The sequence below is a fragment of the Solanum verrucosum genome, unplaced genomic scaffold (genome assembly GCF_900185275.1).
Source record: "Solanum verrucosum unplaced genomic scaffold, falcon-dt-bn FXZP01000007.1, whole genome shotgun sequence".
In the NCBI taxonomy this organism is placed as follows: domain Eukaryota; kingdom Viridiplantae; phylum Streptophyta; class Magnoliopsida; order Solanales; family Solanaceae; genus Solanum; species Solanum verrucosum.
Window position 1 is genome coordinate 2,944,059 of NW_026020177.1, and position 12,702 is coordinate 2,956,760.

At 32.2% G+C, this 12,702-nt stretch overlaps 1 pseudogene; it reads left to right on the forward strand.

The window, feature by feature from the left end:
• The first annotated feature begins 4,306 nt into the window (after positions 1–4,306).
• Positions 4,307–11,598, forward strand: LOC125829095 (60S ribosomal protein L11-1-like; annotated as a pseudogene).
• The last annotated feature ends 1,104 nt before the right edge of the window (positions 11,599–12,702 follow it).

Genomic DNA, 12,702 nt, shown 5'->3' on the forward strand with positions numbered 1-12,702 from the left:
AAAGCTTGTAAGGATATGGTCATGAATTCATCAACTTTCTCGTTGTCTTCCTGTATTTGGTCCTGCACTACCTCTTCTTGAACCAACTCCTCATCTTCTCTTTCCACTAGAAAAAATTGTTTATTGGACCTACACTTGTGACCAACCACATTTTTATCATCACAGAAAAAACAAAGGCCTTTAGCCCTTTTCTCATCCATCTCAGCAGCAGTCAGCCTCCTTCCCAACCCATTATCTGTGAATCTGTTAGGTTTAGCAACCTGTTAATCAACTGGTATCCTATATGTGGAATTTGGTGTAAATGGTTTTTGAGAGATATTAGTTGGTTTAACATGAGTAGAAGTAGGTAGAATTGGTCTTTGTACTGGTCTGACCATAGGTTTCAAACCCCATGTCTTCGCTTGTGCATCGAAAACATCCTCCTGTAATCTAGCAAGTTTATAGGTCTGTAGTAGTGTTCTTGGTGACTGCATCCTGATAGATTTGTTTAGTTCTGGCTTTAGCCCACCTAAAAAACAGCTGATAGTATTCTCATTTGATAGATTCACTCATGTTAATAATCTATCAAACTCAGCTTGGTATTCCTTCACACTGCCTGTTTGAGTCAGATTCTTCAAAGCCTCCATAGAATTCTCAAACTCTTCCCAAAATCTTTCATTCAAAGCCAAGACATACTCTGTCCATGAAGGATCAACTATACAACTTCTAGACCTCATATACGACCTATGCCAAGCAATTGCCTCCCCTTTTAGGTGAATTAAAGCTACTCGTACCCTCTGGTAGAATGCAACCTCATCCATAGCAAAAAATTGGTCTACCTTATACAACCACGTTCTTAAATCTTGACCAGAAAATCTAGGGAATTCTAATCTAGAAAATCGAGTGAAGAGATTACCAGAATTGCTGTGATTTTTCTTGTGTTTGATTTCATGCTGTGTTTCAACTGAACAGGCCCTATCCGTTGAAGATTCTGCTCTTCCCAGTTCCTTTTCTTTGCCCTTAATTCCCAATCAGCCAATGTTTTTCTTGATTTCATACAATTCCTTTTCTGTTTGTGAATTCCTATCGTTCATGCTAGTCATCCCCTCTATCAGTTTCATCAACTGATCTTGGATCTGGGCTAATCGATCATCCATTTCTTCCACTGATTTATCTTGATTCTTACTTCTGGTCACCGTCATGGCAAAGATCGCTAGCTCTGATACCAATTGATACACAATGGCAGTCAATTAAGCATCAACTATGAAGAACAATTCTAGGAGCTTTGAACTCGAAGAAATGAGATACTAATTCAGAGCTTGCAACTGAGATATTAGAAAGAGAGTTTAAGAAGAAAGAGATACTAATATGATATTATTTTCTCAATTTTAATCATGTATAAATAATGTAATTTTTCGTCGATGAATTTGCTTCGCTAGCTCTATCTAGCTCCACCTGACAATTACCATAGTCAGTTGGCATCACTGCTGGTGAACATTAACAACCATCACCACTGCCATAACAATCATCAATAATTACTATACTTGGTCAACCACATTCATCGTTCATTTTCATCATTAGCTATATCCATATTATCCACCACAATTATTAACAGCGACTATCATTTATCACTAGTCCATTACTATATTATATACTCAGGGGCGAACATATGTGGGTGCTAGGGGTTTACCCAAATTTCCTTGACAAAAATTTATAATGTATATATAAGATAGATTTTCAATATTTTCTTGTATATATACTAACTTTGAACCACCTTAATCAAAGAAGAGTAATGGCCTAGTGGAACTGGCCTGTGCAACTTGGGCCGCGAAGGTTATCCCTAGTTTGCATGTTCGATTCCTATTGAATGCAAGCTGCCTAATTTTTTTTACATTTAATTCTGTGAGGCTTACACTTTAAGCGGTCGACTGTATGTGTTTAACACGTCTAATTTCCAAGGGCTAGCCCTTCTAACATATCTTATATACTTAAATTATGACTCAAATTATTTAGTGTTCACCCTTGTAATTCTTTTATAAGTGATTGAGACGTAATAGCTTTTTCATCTATAGAAATAAGAAGATTGAAAGTAATTCAAATAAGAAGTCATTAATGCTTTTTTCATGTTTTAAATTATTATATTTATTATTTTGCTATTTGAAAATAATTTTCTTTTTGTTTATGATGGAGTGATATTTCTTTTATATAATAATAATAAAGTTTGTTGATTATTTTAGAGAAAATACATAATTGTCCCATTAAAGTAAGACCTCTTTTTTAAAAAGACATTTGAACTTTGCGGAGGTCCTATTACCCCCTTATTCTTATTTAGAATGAATTTATTGTCCCATTACGTGCCTACGTGGCATGTAAAGTGTAGTTCACTCTCTAATAGCAAGTGAGCTGAGCCAAAAGTAAATAAATATTTATTTAAGTATTTATTTAATTAGAAATGTTTTTTTTCTTTTCTTTTATTTATTTTATTGTACTTTTTCAATTCTTTATTTTTTGCTATCTTCTTCACCAAACTCAAAAAAACAAACTACATCTTCTCCATCTTCTTCAACTTAGATCTGCTTGCTTTTCTTGGTTCCCTTTCCTTCTTTTATCCCTTATTTTTTCAAAAAATAATACTCCCTCCGTCCCAATTTATGTGGCACTTTTCATATTTCGAGAGTCAAACAGTTTAAGTTTGATCGGGAATTTGCGCATGAAATCTTCAATTTTTTTGAAATGAAATTTATATATTTGTAAACTATGTAAAAAGTAATATAAGTCACAACAATTGATAATTCAAAATGTCTAAAAGATCTATGAAAAATTTATGGTCAAAGTTAGATTTGTTTGAATCTCTAAATCCAAAAAGTGCCACATAAAATGGGATGGATGAAGTAATAATTGTGAACCTCCTTCGATACTATTGTTCTCTTTTAAAAAAATAAATAAAGTATTATGTAGTTCTTTAGCATGTAAAAGAAAGAAATTTCTTCATTTGAGAGTATTATAGAATTTCATTACCTTCATCATAATGGAGTTTCGCTGCATAATTGTTGTAATATTGGAAAGAAGATGGTAGGTTGGAGGTGATTATTAATTTTTAATTTGTTAGTAATTTTATTTTTTTATTTAACAATGATTTGATGATATTAATGGTGGAGATAAAATTATAATAGTGACGTGATAGAGACTAATAAAATTATAATTAGTGCGCGATTGCATTTTCTTTCTTGCAATTGAGGGTGACTAAAAAATGGGGTATTTATAACACTTTAAAATTATTTAAGACGGTACTAGAACTTCCGTAAAGTTCAAGTGTCTTTTTAAAAAATAGGTCTTACTTTAATGAGGTAATGATGTATTTTCTCATTATTTTATGAGAAAATAGACAAATACCTCCCTAACCTATTATTAGATTCTCAACTCTACACTTATACTTTGCGGGTCCTATTCCCCTCCTGAATTTTTTTAAAATGAAATTTATACCACCCTAAAACTAGCCCCTTTTTCATTAATTACAAAAAATCTTTATTTTTTTAATTCCGCTTTCTTCTTCTTCTTCTTTTCTCTTTTGTTTTTCATTCCCTTCTTCCAAATCATGTCACCCACGGAAAAAAGTTGAAGCTATTTTTATTATCATTTTTTCATCACTTTATAGCATTCTTCAGGCACCTTGATGAGCTTGATTACTCATCTCTTCTCTTTTTTGAATCTTTTTATTATGTTATTTCTTTGTCTCCATGGCATCAAATTTGTGATATTTTATTTACAGATTGTCGATGGTTAAATTCTTAGGTCTTCACCAAACAACAATAGAGATTGAAAATAAGATTCGATGATTGATGTATGTTACTGACCCAAAATCAGTGAGAAGGTAGATTAATGGTGTTGATATTTTGAACTAATTTGAGATTGATAAAAATGAAAAAAAGATGGATGATGACCCAGATCATATACCCAAAACTCATGTTTAGTTTACTTTATGAAATTCATGATCGAAAAAATTTATTTTACAGTCATAATTGTTTTAATTGATTGGATTTCTCCGATAATTTAAAAAAAATCAGTAATAGAATAATTTTTTATGATGGAAGGTGTTTAATAATTCTATTCTTTTTTTGGTTTTGTTCCAATCTTTTTTCTTCTGCTTTTTTTTTTTTGGTCTTTACTCTATAATTTATTTATTTTTAGAATAGTGAGATTAAGGAAAATCTGATATTTCCGAAAATATGAGTAATAATTTTAATGATTATTTGATGATTTGCAGCGTTGTAGAAAATAGCGAAACAAATTATAAAGAAAATATTAAAAGATGTGGTTCAGTATAGTGATGGTGGTTCAAGGTGGAGGAAATGGTGATGGGGTGAATGTTGAATAACGAGAAAGAGAGGAGAAAAAGAAAAAGAAACAAAAAAAAACTTAAAGAGAAAAGTAAAAAAAAAAAATTAAGAAAAAGTCAAATTGAAAATATTTTTAAAATATTTTTTATCAATTCTTTTGACTTCCACGTGCCTCCAAGAGAGTGTCTCTCTGTGCCATGTCAACATCTAAGGGTGTAATTATTATGTTTTAAAATAGTCTAAGGGAGTAATAGGACTCCCGTGAAGCGTAAGTGTGTAGTTGGAAATTCGATAATAGGTTGAGGAGGCATTTGACTATTTTCTCATTATTTTATTTTAGGAAGATAAGTTGTATAGTATGATAAATAATGTATTTTAAGAGATTGTGGCCCTTTGGTTATTTGAAAGTTAATTAAGATGTTAGAGTTGATCTGCATCTCATAATAACTTTTATATCATTACATTATTTATATTTGTAAATTATATTAGAAGTTTTACTTTCTATAAGTTTAATTAATCATGTTTTTAATTGTTTTAAACTAGCTATTATTGTATTGTTATGGTTTTTGTTAAAGTATTATTTTACTACACCACCAATTAAAATTTTGAAGAATCAAAACTAATAAATTTGGACAAAAGAAAAAAAGTCAAATAAAACACTAGGCACTAATGTCTTTTGATTTTTTATTCACGGTTAGATATTTATTTTAAAATTTGATTAATTTAAGTTTGTGCTCAAAAAATTATATTATGTGCATATCTTTCTATTCCTTAGTTTATTTATTGCTTTTAGAAGTGGGCTGTTAGATCATGCAAAGTAACTGACCAGATCATATTACAATTAAAGTTAATTATTCATGTTATATGAATTTTAGTTGGGCATAAACTTTAGATCAAAATCCATCATTTAAATCATTGCCGCAGTGTGAAAAATTACATGTTTAATCACTTCGAAATTAACTTCAAACACAATGAGTGTTTGATGTTAGGCTTAGCAATCTCAAACTTCGTAACTTCTATTAAAGTTTGGCTTGACAATCTCAAATTTCGGACATTTTTATTTGAACTTTAACTTGATAATCTTAAATTTTAAACAATTTTTATCTTCATTTCATGCATAACATAAACTCTTAGGACCACAATTGTGATTTAATTAGTTGATAGTATTTTTTTTTGAGTGACTTGATCGATTTTTGCACGCATACTTAATTCAGGATAATTTTAGATATATATAACTAAAGTTCAGATATATATATATATATATATGATTGAAGTTAGTTATTAGTTATTTTTAAATGAACTTCGGTTAGATGGATATGAATTTTAAACCAAAAATGATTGAAGTCCAACCATAACGAGGTTTTACTGTACAAGAAAAGAAAGAATCAAATGCATTTGATGATTAAGATATGAATTATTAAGATTCAAGCCTTAAAAAAACACGCTTAATAAATTACACCTTAATAATTAAGATTTAAACTTTTATTAACTGCAATCAAATGAGGCTTAAGACTACAAAAACTTAAAGTGTGCAACTAATAATCCATGCCAAGTTTAGAGGAGGGCAAGTGCATAAATAGCCAAATTTTGAGATCATCATTTAAGTCATAACCGCAGTGTGTGAAAATTTACATGTTTAGTCACTTAAAATCAACTTCAAACACAACGAGTGTCTGATATTAGGCTTAGCAGTCCCAAACTTCATAATTTTCTTTAAAAAATATTTGGCTTGACAATCTCAGACTTCAGAAATTTTTATTTGAACTTTGACTTGCTAATCCTAAACTTTAGACATTTTTATCTTCACTTCATCTATCAAACCTCAATTTAACAATACAAATAAACAAAACATATATTAAAGTTTTTTGTTAATCAATATCGAGTAAAGTTTTTGAAGGATGAGGCTACTAAAAAAATTGAAAGTAACTATAAATTTTGTCACTATTTCGCTCGTAGCTAACAAAAATCTATCGCTCATTCATTGTTAAATAAAATTAACGATGAATTTTACTATTTAATTAGAAATTTATTTGTCGTTAGATCCAAAAAAAAATTAGTAGTGGAGGAGAAACGGAGGACCAAGTTTGTCTTAATTATTTGTGCACAAACTTTAAACAATGGCTACTAAATAAATGACAATGTCTAAATAGGCCAAATCATAAAATTTTACATTTAGAGATTTTGTTTAGGTATTCCATATCCATAAACTATAGTTGAGAAAATAATATTATATAATGTATGAGATAATTGTACATTTGTATGTACTATAAAAATAAATGGAGGGAATAATATTATATGATGTAGGAGATAGTTGTATTAAATAAATTTGATGAAAATGCACACAAAATTAAGTGAGAATTTATTCGTATTTAATATTTATATCAGAACAATAAAAGGGTAAAATAAGGTTATAGATAACCCTCTTTAACATGTAATCATAATTACTTTAATATATATTATCATCTCATTAAGTCACTTAATTATAATAAACCTATATAATCTAATATAAACATTCGACACAAATAAGATATTTCTTTTTGTTTTTTATTCGATATCCGCTACTCATATTGGTAGGGGTGGAATCACATTAAAGGTTCCGAGTGCTCGAGCACTCATACCTGCCACCTCCCACTAATAACAAGTACCAGCTAATTATGTCCACCAAGACTAGGACAAATGAAAAGAATCCCCTAGTTATTTGTGGTTTCTTGACCTATATGTGCATGAATTAAAGGAACTCTGAGTTTTGGAATTGTTAAATAATAGCTGTACTTTCATAAGATACTAATTAACAGGTGTTTATACATTGATTGATACATTTGTCTGAGGCAAATAAATAAATCCCATGATCTGTTTTATTCCATTGCTTGTTGAATATAACTGATGAAGTGCTAATGCCTCGTTTCTTTATTGATGATGTTTAGTCTCCTTTGGAATCAGGCGTAATGAGAAGATAGCTTGCTATGTCACCGTGAGAGGAGAGAAAACTATGCAGCTCCTTGAGAGTGGATTGAAAGTCAAGGAGTATGAGTTGCTGAGAAGAAACTGTTGGGCTATTGCCCATGTTCCTGCCAAAGGCTCATGGCCTAATTCTACTTGAAAAAGGATTGAAATTATTCTCTTTATTTGGTTTCCAATTCTCTTAGGAAAAGGATTGGAATTGTAATCCTATTTGTAGTGGGGTTTGGCTTTGTATGGAAAAGCACAACTCTATAAATAGAGGATGGTCTTGAGAGAATAATTCAATTGCTCATTAGTATTGTCTTTGAAAGATATTAGGACATAAAAGAGATTTTTGAGAGAGCTTTCAACAAGAGAGAAGAGAGAGAGAAAAGGGTTCTTTTGGTGCAGTATTTTAATCTGATCAGCAACCTTCAGATCGTGTTTCCCGATTAACTAACCATTGGATCGGGCTGAAATTTGGACTGAGTGTTCCTGACATCTTGTCGGTTGATTTGAATGGTGGAGATGGATTTGGAAGTCAGGAAGATCCTGTTTTAGGTCCCGAACAACAGTTGGGTTTGGGTGGTGTTTCTTTCTATTTATCTTTTGTTGGTGTAGCTATTGTTTGTTCTCTTTTGACACTTGTTGTGTAGCCATTAGAAGAATATTTGTAACTCTCTTATTGTTATAGTGAAGCAATTCGGATCTTGTCGATCCCGTGGTGGTTACCTTCGTTTTGAAGGATTTTTCCATGTTAAACTTGGTGTTCTTTATTTTAGATTTTCGTTTTCATCTTTTCGTCACAACAAGTGGAAACTCCCCCTCCAGCCAAGGGGCCAAATGTACTTCAAGTGGAGGAACTCTTAACAGGCTTCGTGCCTGCCGCACTTCTACAAAACTCATACTTGTCTACAATCACCACTTTTGTAAGCATATCTGAAGGATTGTCATCAATGTGTATCTTCTCAACCTTAAATAATTTCTCTTCCAGGGCCATTCTAATCCAATGATATTTTCTACTAATATGCTTGGACTTAGAATGAAAGGTAGAGTGCTTGGTGAGATAGATAGCAATTTGATTATCGCAAAATAAGACAAACCTTGATTGTTCAAGATCGAGATCTTTGATAAACTCCTTCATCCAAAGCAATTCTTTGGAACCTTTAGTGATGGCAATATATTCAGCTTCTGTGGTAGATAGAGTTATGTACTTCTGAAGTCTTGATTGCCAAGAAATAGCCCCCCCTCCAAAAGTGATCAAATAACCAGAAGTGAATTTTGAGTTATCAAGATTTCCTCCCAAATCAGAGTCTGTGTAGCATACAAGTTCAGACTTGCCACTACCCAAAGCACAACTCCATATCTAAAGTACCCTTCAAATATCTTAGTAGCCATTTCACTGCAGCCCAATGTTCTTTTCCAGGATTGGAAAGAAATCTGCTAATGGTACCAACAACATGTGCAATATCTGATCTAGCGCAAATCATATCATACATCAAACTACTAACTGCGGAAGAGTATGGAATACGTGACATATCATTCTTCTCTTCATTAGTAGATGGACTTTGGGTTGTACTCAACTTAAAGTGTTTAGCAAAAGGTGTACTAACCACTTTTGTCTCTGTCATGTTGAACCTCTTGAGTACTTTCTCAATATACTCCTTCTAGGATAGTTATAACTCCTTCTTGTGTCTATCTCGATGAATTTGTATGCTTAAGACCTTCTTTGCTGGCCCTAAGTCCTTTATCGCAAACGATATGCTTAACTCTTTCTTAAGGACTACAATTCTAGATTTATTTTTGCTAACGGTTAGCATATCATCCACATAAAGTAGTAAGATAATAAAATCATCATCAGAGAACTTCTGAAAAAATACACAATGATCTGAAGAAGTTTTCTTGTATCCCTGATTTTCAATGACAGATTCAAACTTCAAGTACCACTGCCTTGAAGCTTGTTTCAAGCCATACAAGCTCTTTCTCAATATGCAAACATGTTTTTCTTTTCCTTTAACTATGAAGCCTTCAGGCTGCTTCATGTAGATCTCCTCTTCTAAATCACCATGAAGAAAGACAGTCTTGACATACATTCTGCGAGGCCATTTAATTGAGGAGTCTTTGGAGGATTCTTCTGATGACGAATTCCTTGCGATTTGCAGTAGTTATCAAAGGGACCAATATACTCACCACTATTATCAGTGCGAATACATTTTAATTTCTTTCCCGTTTGTCTCTCAGATAAGGCTTGAAACTCCTTAAACACATAAAATACTAGATCTTTGGATTTTAAAGGATATACCCAAATATAGCGAGAATGATCATCAATGAAAGTTGCAAAATAAAGTGCACCACCTTTTGACTCCACTTTAAAAGGATCACACAAATCAGAGTGTACTAGCTCCAATAGCTCAGACTTTCTAGAAAGAGGATGATTGTGAAAAAAAACTTTTTTTTGTTTCCCAGCTAAGCAATGGACACATCTTTTTACCTTTGCTTGTTTCACACCAGCAAGCAAATTCTTCTTAGCCAAACAGGTGATCCCCCTCTCGCTCATATGACTAAGCCTCGTGTGCCACAATTCTGATAAAATCTCGCTTTCCACCAAATTTATAGAGTCTCCAAGAATCGATCTTTGTGTCACATATAAATTTGAATGCTTTCTTCCTCGAGCTACAATTAATGAACCTTTGGTGAGCTTCCATTGGCCATTGAACAAGTCATTATGATAGGCATCATCATCTAGTTGTCCTATAGAGATCAAATTCAAGGGAATGTCTGGAGCATGCTTGACATTCTAAAGGACTAACGTTGAACCAATATTGGTTTTCAAACAAACAGTGCCAACACCAAACACCTTAACCTCACCAGCATTACCCATCTTTAACACCTCAGAGTTAACAGAAGTATAAGATGCAAATAAGTCTTTTCTTGGTGTGACATGTGATGTAGCTCCAGAATCTGCTATCCAACTTGTATCTTGAGATACAAAATTGATGACGTCTTTATCACAAGCAAAAGAAGGTCATCTCGAACAACAACAATAACATTGTTTCCATTATTTTCTTCCTTCTTTAAGATCTTGCTTCAATTGTTTGCAAAATCTTCAATATGTCCTTTCTTTCCACAATGATGGCATATAATATTTGGATTCCTGAATCTTGACTTGCTTCTACTTGTACCTCTACTCTTCGGATCTTTTGTCTTATATCTCCTTCGATCTTCTGTGTACAAAACATCTGAATGTGAGGATGTGCCTTGGGATTTTCTTCTAACTTCTTCATTCAACACACCACTTTTTGCATATCCCATAGTCACCTTACCACGAGGAGCAGAATTTGTTAAAGAGACACGAAAAGTTTCCCAAGAATCCGATAGAGTATTAAGAAGCCAAAGTCCTTGTATTTCATCATCAAAATTAACACCCATTCCTGATAGCTGATCAAGAACACCTTGAAAATCATTTATGTGATCAAGAATAGGACTGCCCTCCTTGTATTTAAAGGTCATCAATTGCTTTAGCAAGAACAACTTGGTATTGCCAGTTTTTGAAGTGTAAAGCATCTCCAACTTTTCCCACAATGTTCTATAGTATGTGTCTCATTCACAATATGGTTGCAAACATTATCTTCAACCCATTGTCTTATATATCCACATACTTGTTGGTGCTCGAAATCCCAATTTTCATCAGTCACAGTCTCAGGTTTATGAGCAGCAAAAACGGGAAGATGCATCTTCTTCACGAACAGTAGATCTTTCATCTTGTTTTTCCATATGTTGTAGTTTCTTCCATCTAGACATACCGTCTTGCTCATATTCCCCACCATATTGAGAACCTCGCTCTGATACCACTTGTTGTGATCGAAATAATTAGGTTTGCTTTGCTAGCTTCCACATTACACCTAATTATTTCGATCATAACAGAAACTTCAGTGAAACTGGCTGCTTTGGTTTTGGTATCCAGGAGCACATCGATCTTGGAATTAAGTAAGCAGATTTGTATGGATTTCTATGTTGTGCTAGAGTGCCCAGGATACCGTGTTGCTCGTCGTGGTAGATGCAAGTCTCGAGTTGGAATTCAACACAGGGTCACAAAAGAGGACTCAATGAAGTGGTTCCAGGTCAAATATGAAGGTGTCATCCTTAACAAATCTTCAAACATTCAGTAAGTTGGAATTCCCAGTGTTGGATCAATTTGTTTCCCCTGCAAGTGTTATGTTTTTTATCCATTTTGTAGACCAACAATTACTATTACTCTTTGAGGAGTTGAAAAGTTTTGGTGAGTTAATGTTATTTAGCATATCTGGATATGTTAGTTTGTTTTCATTTTTGGCTATGTTTTTTGAATGTTTTGCCATGCTTTCTATAATATTTTATTACGACTTCTTTACTTGCGCTAATCTTTTTAGTTGTGTTGAGAGTCTATCAGAAACAACCTCTCTACCTCTCTTTGTTTTATCATTTTGATCCAAAATCGTTTATAGAACCGAGTTTCTTTTTTAATCAAGTTGGAAATAGTTGTCCAATAATTTTGTTTGCTAATAGAAAAAAAAGCCATCTAGAAAAACATAATGAAAATAAACCAAATTTTTATATTGGAATAATTAATTTTAGCTACGTACCAATTTGTTCTTATCATTTTATTGAGTAACTTTTACAAAAAAAAAAATTGGCAATTGGCTAAAAAATCTTGCTATTTCAATTTTCCAAGATGTGTTTTTTTTTTAAAAAAAAACTCTCTGTGTAATGGTTGATACTAATCGTAGTTTTTTCAATAAACTTTTACTAGGTGATTTGTAGCTACTCTAGGTAAGCAAGCACTTGCGAGCTTAAAATTATAGATTTGCCACTATTTTACATATTTTACTTATGAGATTATACAGAGTTAGCATTTAGAAGATCTATCTTTATCGGTTTAATCGACATCACATCATTAAGGATCACTATTTGTTGATTCAATTATTGATTAAGTATATTTATAAACTGATAAATCAAACTAACAACCAAAAAAAAATTAAAAGGAAGAAAAAAAAAGTACAAGTATTCAAGCATGATATTCCACCTTTGATCTTTTATACCGATAGTATAAAAGAATATTATACACTTAAGTCACTTGAACTACTAATTAAAGTAATATAAAGGACTAATATGATTTCCATAATTTATAACTATAAATGTTGATAGAAAGTGGATTAGTAACTTCAAAATAAGATATACTATTAGGCATATTCCATCACTTTCCTTCTTCCTTGAATGCACCTCATATTTAAAGCCTTGAAAGTTCTTGAAATTGAAGAACATAGCTACCAAAAATAGTTGTAACAAAGAAGATTTAATTTCAACACAACCTAGCTTTAGCTTATTAATTTTTGGTCATGGAAGGTGTGAAGCTACAAAAAGATCCATATTTTCATAAGCAAGAAGAGTCATTTCAAAGGCATCGATA